Here is a 15,788-nt window from a genome sequence, read left to right on the forward strand (position 1 = left end):
GTAAGCAGAGTCAGGATGAGCTCCACCCTGACAGCTGGTGGTGTGGTGTGGCAAGTTGTGGAAAAGAACTTCAGGAGCTGATCTCATTTGCATAGGCACACCCACCCCACCTAGAATGAGGCCATAGCTGCCCAAATGGTCACTTTGGCTGCTGTGGGATCCCCAGTGTCTCTGTTATTGGGGCAGGAAGAATAAATTGTTATTACCCTGATTATGGGAATCAAGGACAGTGGAACTGTACTTGGCCTTTTGTTATGATGGAGGGACTCGCCATCAACTAAGTAGCACTCGCTAGGCTAGGGACATGGGTTCCAAAACTCTGTGAATTGAGAGAGGCTGGGGACAGGTATTAATACTTAGTGGCATGGGCCCCCTGATAAGGGTCTTACGTGCTAATTGCACTTCCTTCTCTCTCCACTGTGGAATATCAGAGCTAATTTTGATTCCATTAGGAGTCTAGTTACAGGATGCTGAGCTGAATTCACTTTGGGCTAATGGTGCACCAGCACTGAGGCTCCCTTACTACAAGCTGAAATCACAAAAGAGCTAAACTTACTAAGTTTACTTACTTACTGAAATCACTGAGTGTTGTGTTAAGTAGTGGGGAGCCTGAAGATATATGGTGGAGCAGTTTGCAGGACGGCGAGCAGAGTGGCTTGTGGAGCAGAGCAATTGGCAGGACGGCTGGCAGACCAGAGCATTGCAATTTGCGGGACGGTGAGCAGAGCAGCTTGTGGAGCAGAGCAGAGCAGTTTGTCGGATGCCTAGAGCAGCTCATGGGGCGGCTGGCAGAGCGGAGCCCCATGGAGAGGTGGGGCAATCAGCTTTGGACCACGTAAGGTGCCCCTTAGACCCCCCCCCATCTCCACCCAGGTTGGGAGGTAAAACTCTGCTGATAAACTTTTGAACTCTGGGGCTGCCCTGACCAGGGACAGAGACTTTTGGGTCGTTGGACTTTTGGGACTTCAGGTGATTTTGGGTTGCTGGACTCAAGAACCAAAGGGAAAGGACACGCCCCAATTTGCTTGGGGTGGGTTTTTTGCTCATGGGTTGTGTTATGAATCTTGGTGGTGGTGTTTCCCCAACATAATGCCACATTGTTTCTCTCTGTTATTAAAAGGCTTTTTGCTCCACTCAGACTATGTGCTTGCGAGAGGGGAAGTATTGCCTCTTGGAGGCGCCCAGTGGGGGTGGTATATATTTGTCCCAGGTCACTGGGTGGGGGCTCAAGCCAGTTTTGCATTGTGTTATTGGAATGGAACCCCTAGATACTGAACCCGGCCCTTGTTGCTGCCAACTCTGACAGGCAGAAGGGTTAAACCCATTATCATTAGCTGTGGAGGGACAGATTTTGAAGGTGTGGCTAAAGTTAGGAAGTATGCTAAATCCTGGCACTGAATGATCTGCTACTCTCTAGGGCTGGAAAACCCCAGAATGTGCAGCACAATCTTGGCTCAGTGGGATGTCAGAAAGTTGTAAGACTGAGGCTATTGGGCCAGAAGTTCCTCATTTGAAATAGTTCTGGATTTCTTTGCCTGAGAGACAGGACAGCCAACAAGGCAAGCAACTTCCTGCCCTTCCAGTCCAATCCCCTCCCTTTTTGTTTCCATATCCTCCTAAATCCCGTCATAACTGACAGTCCACTTGTGTGTTCACCCCAGCCTGACTTGTATGACTTTAAAACAACAACAACAACAAAATCCTGCTGCAAATCCTGCTATTCCATTCCTCGCATGCATTCCAGGACTAGGCCCTAGCCATTACAAGGGACAGTGGCAAAGACTGCTAGCGGGACTTCTGTAACAGAGAGGCCTATAATACTATGCTTCTACCTGCAACCACCTCAACTTATATTCCTCCAACCCCCCAGGTCCTCACTGTCCCTCCCTCACATCCACCCCACACATAGACATACACCCCACATCAGGAACAGTGGCAGGAGCTGTCAATGGTTAAGGGGCCCATAAAATTAGTTTCCTGCCCCAACAACATACAATGACCCTAAACTTCTGCTCCTGCTGACTAATGCAAGGTTATTCAATAGAAAAATTAGCACCATCTCTGATCGGATTGTGAATGATGTGCCCAGCCTTACACGTGGCTGTATAATTCAGCTGGCCTTTCTTTGGCACAGCTCTGTGTCTCTGGTTGTCTATTCAGTGTATCATGATCCCAGGTTGATGATAAGGAAAATCCAGAACACTAATGCATCTCTTCAGTGTCTCAGGCTACTGGAAGCACATCAAATGTGTCCTCCACTCCCTACACTGGCTGCCCATAAAATTTCTAATCAAGTTCAAGATCTCAGTCAAGATAATCCATGGTCTGGGCCCAAGATATCTGAAAGACTGCCTAAAGGTACAGAATGAAGACCATGGTCAACAATTATGCTCCTCTGGCTGAATGGAATGCTCTACCATAGGGTAAAACTCATCTGTGCAAGAGACAGAGCTTTCTCAGGGGCTGGTCCGAGACTGTGGAGTGAAGTACCCAGGAACTAAAGACTATCCCAAACTTCACCATATTCTGCTGCAAGTGCAAGGCACGTTTCTTTGATCTGCCCTCTCTAACATAAACACGTAGCAACAGGTATATTTAAAAACACACAAAACCAAACTAAAATACCCTGAAACCTTACAAACCCTACCAAAACAAGCATATGTTTCTCCTACTAGTGAGAGGATGAGAGAACAAACACCACATGACAGACATTAGAAATGTTGTTTAATGGACTAGTGGCAGACCCTCAGATACTATGGTGATGAGCACAATATAAAAATCTATATAGATCAGAGTGAAAGTGGTCACATTGTTTGCACTGGACTTTAGAAGCAGAAGATGTGCCATCCCAAATGAAGCTTCATTTAAATGTACTCACTTAGTGTGCAAGTCCTAGGATACAGCTAATGTAGGAATTTTAAGTGTACAAACCACCTCACTGGTTCACAGACTTCCTGCCAGGGCTAATTGAGTTGCATTGTTCAAAGTCCAGTGAGAGGGATCTGAGCAAACATCTGTCATTGATGCCACTGTAATATACTGTAACCACATACACATTCCATGCTGATCAGTGGAGTTAAGCAAGTGAGCATTAACTCTAAAAGCACAAGCCTTTACCACTGTGAACTAAAAGTAGAAGGCTGATATAGTTGTTGGGGTAAACCACTATGTGAAGATGTAATTCATGCAGGAAGCCAGCATGTAATATTTCAGCATTTATGGCAAACAATGAATGTAGGGAAGACAGCTTCCAGACTTCAATACCACTTGAATGGGAGAGATCTGGGGATCCCTAAGATGTGCCAGAAACTGACAGTTTGGGGGAACACTGCTGCTGGGGTGCAGTGAATATAAAATGCTGATGGACTTGGTAAGCCATACCCTGTATGCATGTCCAGTTTGGGCTCTCATCTGAGCCTCATTGCCTTCTGAGTTAAACAGCTCCATTTCAGATAATGAATCTTGAAAATTTATTACCTAGGACAAGATGTGTATCAAATCTATGTTTATATGGCCTTTTTGCATTTTGCAGGAGCATTTTCTCATGCCAAGACTTGTTTTATATGGAAATATTGTATGCTTGCTGCTTCTAAACCCACCAATGTGCATACCAAGTTTATGAATCACCAGTAAAATCTACAGGCTTTTGAGCACAAACAAGTTCAGTTTGTTAGTATGCACTGCTTAAGCAATTTCTTTGAGAATAGAGTCCTTGAATTTTTGTTTTTGCTTTTGCCTATAAATAGACTCACTTTGTAGAATGCAGCTTATTACAGGCCCTTTAAAATACATTTCTAACTAAACAAATGAAGTTGTCCTTGTTAAAAATGAATCATATATTTCAAAATTAAAGTTGCTTGCAATAACACAGTATACTCTTGCATTATGTGCTAGTATTATCACCACCAATGCAAAATGGAAGCTGTGCTTTGAACATTGAATATTAGTACTATATAATGCTAAGTATTCTGAAAAATCAGATCCTAGTTTTGTCAAATTGGACACACAAAATTGGTGGATACTTTTGACCTTAACCTCTCTGATCCTCAATTCCCTTTCTGTAAGTGATGATAATAATACCCCTTCATTTCACAGCGATATTACGAAAATAAATTCATTAAGATTTGTGAAGCACTGAGATTCTGTAGTGATGAGCACCAAAGAAAAGCCCCTGAGAAAAATTAGTGATCTTCAGAACAGGGTTTGACTAGCGTGCAGTAAATAAAACCTGAGGCCACACACTGAACAATGAGGAGAAAACAAAATATTGAATAGCTGTTCATTAATTGAGCAATGTCCGTGCTGTGCACGGAATAAGGCAGAGATCCTATGGAAAAAATAGTATGTGACCATGTAATTAAAGACTGTTTCATAATGCATATATACAAGAGGGCCTAATGAAGGTTGTACAGACAGCCTTAATTCCAGGACTTCCTAACTTTTGTGTGCTTGACTCTCCAACCTTAATAATGTTCTTTTAATGTTTTTGTGTGTAACTTATTATATTAGATTAATGATTTTAATACACATTGTATGGAAGAGTGTGGTGTATGTAGCTGTGCAACTGATTTGTCTATATTCTGTGCATCTTTATCTATTTGGAGTCTCATAGTTTGTCAGCTGTGAAAAAGGAAGTAAGGGCCAGGGGCCACCAATTCAGAAATATTTAGGGATAGGGGTGATGCGCTTCTAGGGTCCACATTTTGGCCAATAGTCCTTTCAGGTAGATTCAGAGCATGCTGCTCACCTAAACAAATATTTTCCTAGCATAAGATGGATGGTATTATACGCTGCCTTCCATGGGAAACAAATTGGTCCTCAGAAGTCTTTTTTGTTACATTTAAACTGTGATATTTTCAGTGGGGCCCTGTTCCATAAGAATCTTTGCCATAGACAAGACTGAGAGAAAACCCCAGAGATCATATTCAAAAGTGAGCATACAAGTACGTTTGCCTCCTTTCACACAAATGGACACACACACACTGATAATAAAACAAGAAAAGTCTGGGAGTATAGCTCAAAGCTCATAATGGGAGAGCTTTTGCAACTTTAATAAGCACCTGTTTTCTAGCCAAAACTAAAAAGGTACTAGAATTTGGCCTATGACCTCACAATCTGTTGTTTGCTACTTATTTATTAACTATTCCAAATTTTATACTTACCTTGGGGCCACATGCACATCTGTACTTTAATATATTGAGACTGTACAATATAACTGAGTGTTAACAGTAGATGGAGATACAGTACGGTGTATATTTATTGCACTGTATATTTTGCAAGCATCCTGAAGGTATACTGACTTGTTATTAGTTTCAATTAAGCCTCACAATAAAAACTAACAGGCTAGTGAAATGTGTCAGCAAAAATACATTTCCAGATCATGCTTTTATTTCTCTTTTTGTAATAATCAGATCATTTGTTTCTAAATCACATGTGGAATGAACCAGTCACAGAGAAAGTATTTCCAAGTCTGTTTGATTGCCTTGTTTTTCAATCAAGATCCTACCTTTTGCTTTTTATTTGCCTCATACTGTCCCCAGGCCAATGAAATACAACTAAAACATATGGAATATGGTTCAGAAACCAATTCAAACATAAAAATATAAGCATTTAATAAGTGAATATTATCAGCCAATCCAGGGGTCCTGTTTTGTTGAATATTTATACCTTTTTTTTAAAGGAAAAACAACACAAGTGCTGACATCCTTTACTTAAATTCTAAATGCAGGAGTTGAAGCAATGTATGTCTGCTCTGCTCCAATTGAAGGTTAAAACCATAATTGCAACAGCCGTCCCATTTAGCACTGAATTTTGGATAAGACAGGACACAGCTAGTTTGTTTCAGCATCCAGGCTATGCTCTAGTTTGATGGACCTTAAAGGGGCTTTGTCATCCTCACCCATAGTGTTGTGATTCTGTTTTCGGGTAGCTTGCTGTCTTCTAGAAGTAGCTGGTGTTAAACCAGATATTCCAAGTTTCAGACAGCTCTTGATAGCCTTTTGCAGAGAGCTTTCTCTCATGGAGACTTCACTTTTTTGTCAATCATTTGATGTTGATAATGATGATAACAAATAAAGCCTATTTTATCCATAGATCTCAAAAGAGCTTTATAAAGAAGGTAAGTGTTGCTTGCCTCTTTTACAGATGAGGATATTGGAGGCACAAAGAAGTGACATGATTTGCCCTGAGTCACTCAGCAGGCAAGCAACAGATCTGGAAATAGCATAAAACTCTATCTACAGCTCTTTCAAGGGTCAGTTCCTTTTTTATAAACATAGCTCAGCACCCTGTCTCAATTCATGGTTCCTTAGCCCCAAAATAAAATGATCCCTAAGTGTTTCTTGCAGAAGGTTACAAACATGACAGGTAGCAGAAAAATGCTCAAAATATATTTTCTCTTTCCACTTGGTTTCTTGGACAGGCCTGATTTTCAGAAGTGCTTAACATCTAAAATTCCAAATGGAATAAATAGGAGCTGCAGATGCTCAGCACCTCTGAAAATCAGGCTGTATATCTTTCACCAGTGCTTTTCAAGCACCCCTAGTATCGTGGCACTCCCCCACACCCAGTCCCAGCCTATGGAAAGCAGAAATAATTCAGCTCTGGAAATGTCTCTTTTGCTTCCAGTTTTTTCCCCAATAGTGATTGCATTAAAAAACTGCCCAATTTATAATCCAAATCCATATGACATAAGTAGCAATTACTTTTTTCTTTTTAACCAGTGGACCCACTACTTCAGTATCTCTGGGGTCTTCATTTTAGGCCCAGTGAAAACAAGAAAGAACAAAAATAAAGTCTCCATGAGAGAGAACACTGTATGTCTCCCTCCTCTGTAACAGGCTGCATCTTTACAAAACACAAAATGTGAGCTGTCTCCAACAGCAAATTTAAAGGTGCAATACACAAAATATAAAATAACTGCTGTATACACCATTACAAATAGCCAGTGCATTGTACACTGCACATAGGGCAGGGAAGAAACTGATGAGAAGAAGGGAGAGGGGGGACAGTTGTACCAGGGATCCAAGCTCAGGAGGCCCCCCACTTATGTAATGTCTGTGTAAATAAAGAAATTGGAATGGGTGGGCCCCAAATTTCTCTTGAGGGGCCTGTGTTCATTTGGAAATGGATCTGTCCCTACATTTATGCAAAATGCTATGCACACACAGAGCAGATAGGTTCTGGTTTTTAAGGTGTCTTATGTGAGTGCACAGCATCTTGCACAAAGGGGTGTTTCTGGGTATTGCTGTGATACAATTATTTAATAATAATAATAATTCATAATACCTCTCTCATGCACGTACACACAGACACACACACACTCCTCAATTTACTTAAGACCTAATCTACATGGAAACTGGCACTGCTTTAATTTAAATAAGTTTTTTTAAACCAATATAGTTAAAGCAGTGCAAACCGCTGTGTGGACACTTTTATTTCAGTGTTAGGGTGACTTATTTTGTTTTATCTTAAACTTGTTCCCAGTCAACTTACTCTAAACCTAAAAAGCCACTCTTAAACAGAAATTAAAGTGTCCACACAGCAGTTTGCACTAGTTTAACTATATCTGTTTAAATTCACGACTTAGGCTGTAAGGGTACAACTTTCCTGTGTAGACAGTATCGTAGAGTGATGAATTTCTGAGATGATCCTTCTAGGATTTGAATCTGTGGTTCCATAATATCTAATGCTTGACCACTAAGTACGTTACCTGTGTACTGGAACTTGATGAGGTATTATTTCAAGTCTTTTTACCCTTCTTCTCTTAGTTTTGCTATTACTATCAATAATAGTTTCAGTGCACGGTGTCATCGCATGTGTAGCTGTGCTTTGTGCTCTAGAAGTGCTTATAAATCAAAAGATTTCTGACACGATAGATGGTATTTTAACAGTAATTAGAGCAAACTGTGACGTGAAACCTTAATAGAAACAACTCAGTTGCAAAGACCTCATGCTGCCAGTAATGGAAATCTGACATTTAGGCAGTCTTTGTGTTGTTTGAAGCTACTGTCCATTATAGCAGAATTGCTGGGCTGCTCTGTTCAAACAGTCTGTTTCCCAGAGGTGTTTCAAGAGCATAAGGCAGTTTCATCTCCTTCTTTGTTTGTTTCTTTGTTTGTTTATAAGAGGCTAGTAAGTTAGGTAACATTCCCTAAGAAATAAATAGACCCCAAAATAAAACACTTATCCCTTCCGAACATTTTAAATCTGTGTGTGGGTAGTTAAATATCATTTAGGGTACATCCACACTTTGAGGTTAAGGGTGTAATTCCCAACGTGAGGAGACATACCCATGCTAGCTCTGATTGAGCTAGAACACTAAAAATAGCATGTAGCTACAGTGGCATGAGTGGCCCTGAGTATGATCCCATCTGAGACACTAGGTGCCTACTCAGGGAGGCTAGCCCTTGTGCCGCAGTTTTTTAGCTCACTAGCTCAATTGGAGCTACCAGAGTATGTCTCCTCACTCTGGGAATTAGACATTCCCCTCAAAAAGTAGCTGGACCCATATTACACAGCTCTTGTGCTAATGAACTATCTTGCTGAAATATAAACTATAAAATGGGATATGCTTTAACTATTGTATTATATCCTAATTCCTTTGGATAAGTGTGCATAAGTCCTGCTGATTTCAATGGAAGGTGCATGTATCCAAGAGCAGAATTTGTCTCCTAGGGGCAGATTTTCAAGTGTTCAGTTGGGGCAAACATCCAAAGGTGCTCAGCTCCCAAGTGTCCTATCACGACACTTCTGGCCAGATTTTCAAAATCTCTTTTGGAAATCTTGCCCTTCATGTAGAAATAAACATGACCTAGAGTAGTACTGGGTATATGTACTCCCATGAGTAGTTCCATTGACTTCAGTGGTACTATTCATATGAGTAAATGCTCACCACTGTGAGTAAGGGTTACACAATATAGCCCTCTATTAACTATTTAAAAGATCAGTGCACACAATTTGTTTAAAAATCTCTTTTAAATTTAGTTTCGTTGGCTCATTTATCTGACTAATGCTTTTTTGTCTCTTTTGTTCTTTTCATGGTAAAATTATCCACCAATCCTATGGGATTAGAAGGAAATGCAGTATTTCAAAATAAATGAGATCATTGCACACCTGACTACACAATATTTGACTGCAAGTACTTTTTTGGGAGGTAGTGGGAAAGCTTTAACAAAATGACCATACTAGACTGGGCTCTCTGTTCTTGCCAAATTAGAGGTGTAATTTTCAAACGGCATCGTTGTTTGTGTGGGTACAGTTTCACACCTGCAATGAATTGGTCACACAATTTGGAACCCACAGTTTATTCCCATTTCTTGTGGTTTTTATTGCAGGCATGAAACTTCACCTACAAAAATAGAGGTTCAATTCAAAAATAAATCTAATAAACAATATGGAGCAGAGTGCCTTATATTTGTCTCATTTTTTTTCTGGGGATTTCTCCCACTTTCAGCCATTCAGATACATTTTCCTTCAACAGTCCCACAACTTTTTGAGATGCACCCCAGAATACTTTGTACTAGCTTCCAGATACATTTCAAGATACACAATTTCTGCATCACTTCATAGAAGGCTCCAAGCATATCATTAGCATAGTGACCTACAGGGTGCTTCTAGCAAGATCTGGAAGTGTGTTTGTGATTCCCCTAGATAACTGCTGGTGACATGCTTGAAGTTTGAGACCCAGAGGCTGAGCATCACTGTCCAATTTAATATTAGCCTAAGTCCCAAGTTCAGGCTCAGAGATGCAGGTGATGTTTTGAAAATGTTTCCATATAGATTGAATGCATTTAGCAGCTGTATAGAGAAGACCTTCTAAATTATAGTCATACAGCTATCAGCCCTACCACCCAAATTGAGTAGCAGGGCATTTTTGGATTGTAAATTTACTTGCTCACCTGAATGCAAACATTTAGTATTAATACTATTTATTTTATAGAAAATCAGCACACATTGATCATTAGCTTCATTTTAAGTTTAATCATCATCCATTTATCAGCTGAGGTGTCATTTGTATTTTGTTTGACGGAGCTATACACATTTGTGAGCCAGATAATCTTGCATTAGAAACAACTTGCACAGGACATATTCTGTCTGCAGGAGGGGCTGTTCACTCTCTTGTGAGCAGAGTTATTGATATTGGAAGAAATGCTATATAATTTCTTATATTGAACTAGTAATAACATAACAGAACCTCCATGAAAATCAGATCTCAAAGGGTGTGTTCCTAGCTGAATTTTGTACGTGTACCTACATGCACACACACTGCAGATATAAACCCTTTGAGATACAAGATCTGATTTCCAAGGAGGCTCTGTTACATTGTACAATTTGGCATTACATCCCATGTGTTAGAGTCTAAATACCTTGAATACAAAGGAACATGACATATGTGTATCTTTTTATCTTCTAATACACGCACACATATGCAATATATATATTTTAAAAACTCAGTAAGAGACCCCAAAGATCCCATGTTACTGAATCACAGACCAAAATGTATCTCAATCCCTTGTGAATATGGCTCAATTTATACAGGACAGACAGGCTGGGGCTTTTGAAAATCAAAGGAATATCATGTGGATGTTAGACTAAATCAGCCCTTCCTAGACATACGGTCAGGGAGAAAGATGCACTGAGCTGGGCAGCAGCTGCACATATTATTTCAGAGTTTAAGCATAAACAAAAGGGGCCATCATGAAACCTTAGAGACCCAACTTCAAAACAAAGTTATTAATAACCAAGTGGGTGAAAGCTTTAGTTAAATTCAGAATCCAGTTCTAACTAAGATCTCCACTTCAGGAATGAATAATAGATGGAGTCCAACTGTTTTGTGGCTGAGCACAAATTAGTGATTCATTGATTGTAATCAAAAGCAGCTGCTTGTAATCAAAGCATAGGTTCTGATAGGTCATTATCAAATGATATGCTAATTTTCTATGTATATAAAGAGCATAGATGTAGCTTGTCAGGGAAGGTCTTGATGAGGCAAAATACACTTTCTGTGAGCAGTTCACTTAAATGCAACTTCCCTTTTATCTGTTCTACTTTTTCTGTTAATTTCAGTTTTTATTATTGGTTTGGATACTGTGGCAGGTCTCTGATGTCTAGCTGACTTCAAAATTCAGGAAACAAAGCATAAAGCAGTGGTAGGAATGAAACAAGGTTTATTTCAGACCCTCTGGCGTGGTTAACTCACAGTGAATGTCTCTTTCTACCCGAAGGAACTAAACCGATAGTCCTGTGAGTCTGAAGTAGGCTAAATACGTAGGCCAGTCTTTTCAAACTTGATTGCCTAAAGTTAGAGGCCTAAGTAAATGGCCAGATTTTCAGCAGTGGTCAGTCAGTGGGAACTCTGGGTGCTCAGTACCTCTGAAATTCAGGCCATTTATGTAGATGATTAAATTTAGGCACCTAAGTTTGAAAATATGGGCCATGCATTAGCCATAGGTTCTGTAGGCTGAAGTCTCCTCAGCCCAGGTTCTGGGCAAAGTTGTTTCCTCCAATAGAACCACGAGCTTCTGACACAACTCCAATACTCCTTTTTAAAGGCCTACTTCCCTAATGAGGCCCAGCCTCCTCCATGACTGACAGCTCAGACTCTCCCTTTGGGGGTGGTGCAGAAAATTTTCCTTCTGACCATGGAAGTTTATTAACCACTTCCACCCTGGCCATGACATCCAGATCTCTTTCTCTGCTTCATCTGATGCACCCATTGTTGATAGATCCTTAGCCAGTGTCTGGTTGAGACTGGGTCAGGGATTCACAGATTATTTTAAATCCATAGACCATTATGATCATCTAGTCTGATCTCCTGCTTAAAACAGGTCATATATTAGAGCCTGTTAGGTGAAGGTCAATGTGAATAAAACTGAGGTGATGCTTTGTGCTGTAAAAAGCAAGTGGAAGATACAGTGAGGATTATATCTGCCCTTTTCATTGAGGGTGTTTGCCTGCCATTTGGTTACTAGAGTTTGCAGTCTCAGCATAATGTTGGTTCCCCAGCAGCTGTGAGCTGGCCATGTAGCCACAGCTTCTAGGAAGGCTGTTTCTTCCTCCTTCTGGCCGGGAGACTGTGACCATTTTTTCATCTGCAGACCTTGCTAGCATAAACCATGCCTTTGTCACCTCTAGACTATGCTACTGCAGTGTACTTTATGTGGTCTACATCTTAAATCAAGCTGGAACCTGAAGCTCATATGCCTATTATGCTGAGCTAGTGATCGGTGGGTAAATACTACAGTAATACAAATCTGGTGCCAAGCAGGCAGATTGGAGTTCTGCTACCTCTTGGATTTTGTCACTGGGTATTGATAGCTTACAACGGTGTTGTTGAAGGAAGCATTAGTAACCAGGCAGTGTAAGTTAAACTTTTCCCTTTAAACTACATGGTTTTCATAACTGGTATGGTTTTGACTTCAATTAAGAGTTTGTGAAGGCATTGTATGGGCAGTGTGTGAAGACGATTCTGATGATGAGGTGCTGGTGTTCTGATAAAACCAGACTACCTACATGTCCATGTGTCTTCACTGGTGATTTCCAGCGGTACTTTCAGTATTTGTGATGGAAGTGCTCTCCTTCTTGGACGGCCGCTATGTGTTCCCACTTATTGAATTTGACACCCCTGGAGTTGAACTGCAGAACTGCTTTGAAAGCTATGTCCTTTGTTGCATGAGCATTCTTGCATGAGGATGCTGCCAGCACCTTGCTTCATGTAAGAAATTCTGCCTGTTAGTTAGTTCGTTTGTTTTAGTGCTTGCGTGCTTGCCGTGTGCCTGCTTGATTGAAGTTTATAGTATGATCTGTTGGGGGGGGCTGTGTGTTTAGTCTAGTGGCCTGCTAGGTAAGCTCTAGCCTGTCATCCTGTTATCCCCAAATCCTTCAGGATCCCTTGATGAGGGGGCAGGGATAACTCAAGGAGAATGGGGGTTTAAGAAAGCCAGCCCGTAATCAGCCAGAGAAGCAGCCAGAGAAGATAGTGAACATAAGTAGCAAATTGGAGTTTTGCAAAGGAGTTTAGAGAGAGGGTGTGAGAGTCAGATACACCTAACAAACCTTCTATAAACTTAGGCCAGTAACAGCCCCCTCTCCCCCAAACACACACACACAGGCAAAGAACAAACACACACAAAAACATCCTGAAAGAATAAAAATAATGCAGGAAGTAGCCCTGCAGCAGAGTAGGTGCTATCCAGTTTATTGCACTGAATGCAGTATGCATGATTACCTGCCTTGTGGGCAAGTCGCCTGTGTGTCCATGTGGTGAAAGCAATTCATGGCCCTCAGAGACAGAGTATGGGCTCTTGAGACCAGAGTGGCTTAACTGGAGGAGGTAAGGCAGACGGAGTGGTCCATAGACGAGACTCTCTGGAGCACCGTAAAAAAGTCCCACCCCCAACCTCTGTGCTGTTGAGGAGGATGAAGGTTTTGCAGAAGGAGAACATGAAGCTGGTGTGGAGGGAAACAATCCCATAGTTGGGACCCTCCTTCCAGATGATCTAATGGTATCCCCTTGCATTGAGGAGGGAACCCCTGTTATTAATAAGAGACAGTTAAGGGCATGCTGACTTAATTATTAGAAATACAGAGAGTTGGATTTGTAATGACCAGGAGAACTGCATAGTAAATTGCCTTCCAGGTGCAAAGGTTTCAAACCTCTTAAACAGGGGTGGGCAAACTTAGGGCCACATCGGTGTGTGCAACTGTATGGAGGGCCGGGTACGGATGGCTGTGCCCCCCAAACAGCCTGGCCCTCACCCCCTATCTGCCCCCTCCCACTTCCCGTCTCCGACTGCCCCCCTCAGACTCTCCGACCCATCCAACCCCCCCGGCTCCTTGTCCCCTGACCACGCCTCCCAGAATCCCCTGCCCCAAACCTCCTCACCCGGGATATCCAATGCCCCTGGTCCCTGTCCCCTGACTGCCCCCTGACCCTGTCCACCCCACCCCCTGCCGCCCGACAGGCCCCCCTGGGACTCCCATGCCCTATCCAACCCTCTCCATTCCCTGACTGCCCCAGAACCTCCGCCCCATCCATCCACTCCCTGTCCCCTGACTGCCCCCCGGTACCTCCTACCTAACCCCTGCACCACCACGCGCATGCACACGCTGCTGCCCCTTTACCATGCTGCTCAGAGCGGCAGGAGCTTGCTGCCTGTGCGGCAGTGTGGCTGCGGGGGGAAGGGGGCCAGCAGGGGAGGGGCTGGGGCTAGCTTCCCCAGCCAGGAGCTCAAGGGCCAGGCAGGATGGTCCCTCGGGCTGGGTGTGGCCCGCAGGCCGTAGTTTGCCTACCTATGCTCTTGAGACATCTTGACAGACTTATGTGCAGTGCTGGGGAGAAGCCAGTGGTCGTGATATATGTAGGCACTAGTGACATAGGGAAAGGTAGGGGAGGGGTCCTGGACAGGGCCAGTGCAACCACTAGGCGAACTAAGTGGTTGCCTAGGGCGCCAAGTGGTTGGGGGCGGCCAAAAGCGCACTCCGGGGAGGTGGTGGAGTGGAGGTGAGCTGGGGCAGGGGGGCACGGGGAGGGCCGCCTGCAGCAAGTAACGGGGGTGGGGGTGGCACGCAGGGAAACCGCTCCCCGCCCCAGCTCACCTCTGCTCTGCCTCCTCCTCTGAGCATGCTGCCCTGCTCTGCTTCTCTCCTTCCCAGGCTTGCGGCGCCAAACAGCTGATTGGTGCCGCAAGCCTGGGAGGCGGGAGAAGTGGAGTGGCAGCGGCATGCTTGGGGAGGAGGCGGAGCAGAGGTGAGCTGGGGCGGGGAGCTGCCACACGGCTCCCCGGGCCGAGGGGATGGAGGGAGGGGGCGGTGGGGAGCTGCCGCACAGCACCCCGGGCTGAGGGAGGGTTGGGGGGGTGGCGGGGAGCTGCTGCACAGCACCCCGGGCCGAGGGAGGGTTGCGGGGGTGGCGGGGAGCTGCTGCACGGCTCCCCGGGCTGAGGGGAGGGAGGGGGCGGGGAGCTGCCACAGGGGGGCACCTCAGGGCGGGGGAGGGGGGAAGCTGCCACAGGGCTCCCGGGGGGTTGGGGGGGGCGCAAGGTGGAAGTTTCACCTAGGGCGCGAAACATCCTTGCACCGGCCCTGGTCCTGGAGGCCAAATTTAGGCTTCTAGGTAAGAGATTAAAGTCTGGGACCTCAGTAGAATTATCTGAAATACTTCCAGTTCCATGAGCAGGGCCAGTTAGACAGGCAGATCTGCCGGGTCTCAATGAGTGGATGAGAGGATGATGTTTGGAGGAGGGATTTAGATTTATTAAGAACTGGGGAACTTTTTGGGAAAGGAGGAGCCTATACAGGAAGGCTGGGCTCCACGTAACCCAAAACAGAACCACATTGCTAGCATGTAAAATTAAAAAGGATCTGGCCCAAGAAGTTAATGTAGCTGAATGGCTAATAATAGAGACCATAATGTAATTAAATTTAACATCCTTGCAGAGGGGCAAATACCAAAGAAACCCAACACAGTAGCATTTAACTTCAAAAAGGAGAATGACACAAAAATGAAGAAGTTAGTTAAACAGAAATTAAAAGGAACAGTCACAAGAATGAAATACCTGCAAGCTGCATGGAAACATTTTAAAAATATCGTAATACAGGCTCACACTATAGGTATACACCAAATTAAAAAAAAACATAGATATCCTTTAAAAATTGGAAGGCCAATCCATACTGAGGAAAGTAGAAAGGAGCATAAACTCCGGCAAGTCAACTGTAAAAGTATAATAAACAGGCCAAAAAAGAATTTGAAACGCAACTAGCAAAAGATACAAAAACTATCAGCAACA

At 43.3% G+C, this 15,788-nt stretch overlaps 1 protein-coding gene across 2 annotated transcripts in view; it reads left to right on the top strand.

Annotated features, from left to right (window-relative positions):
• PTPRN2 (protein tyrosine phosphatase receptor type N2) overlaps window positions 1–15,788 on the top strand; it is a 989,298-nt gene that overhangs the window by 697,782 nt on the left and 275,728 nt on the right. The window lies entirely within an intron of this gene.

This window comes from Chelonia mydas, chromosome 2 (genome assembly GCF_015237465.2).
Source record: "Chelonia mydas isolate rCheMyd1 chromosome 2, rCheMyd1.pri.v2, whole genome shotgun sequence".
NCBI classification, from domain to species: Eukaryota; Metazoa; Chordata; order Testudines; family Cheloniidae; genus Chelonia; species Chelonia mydas.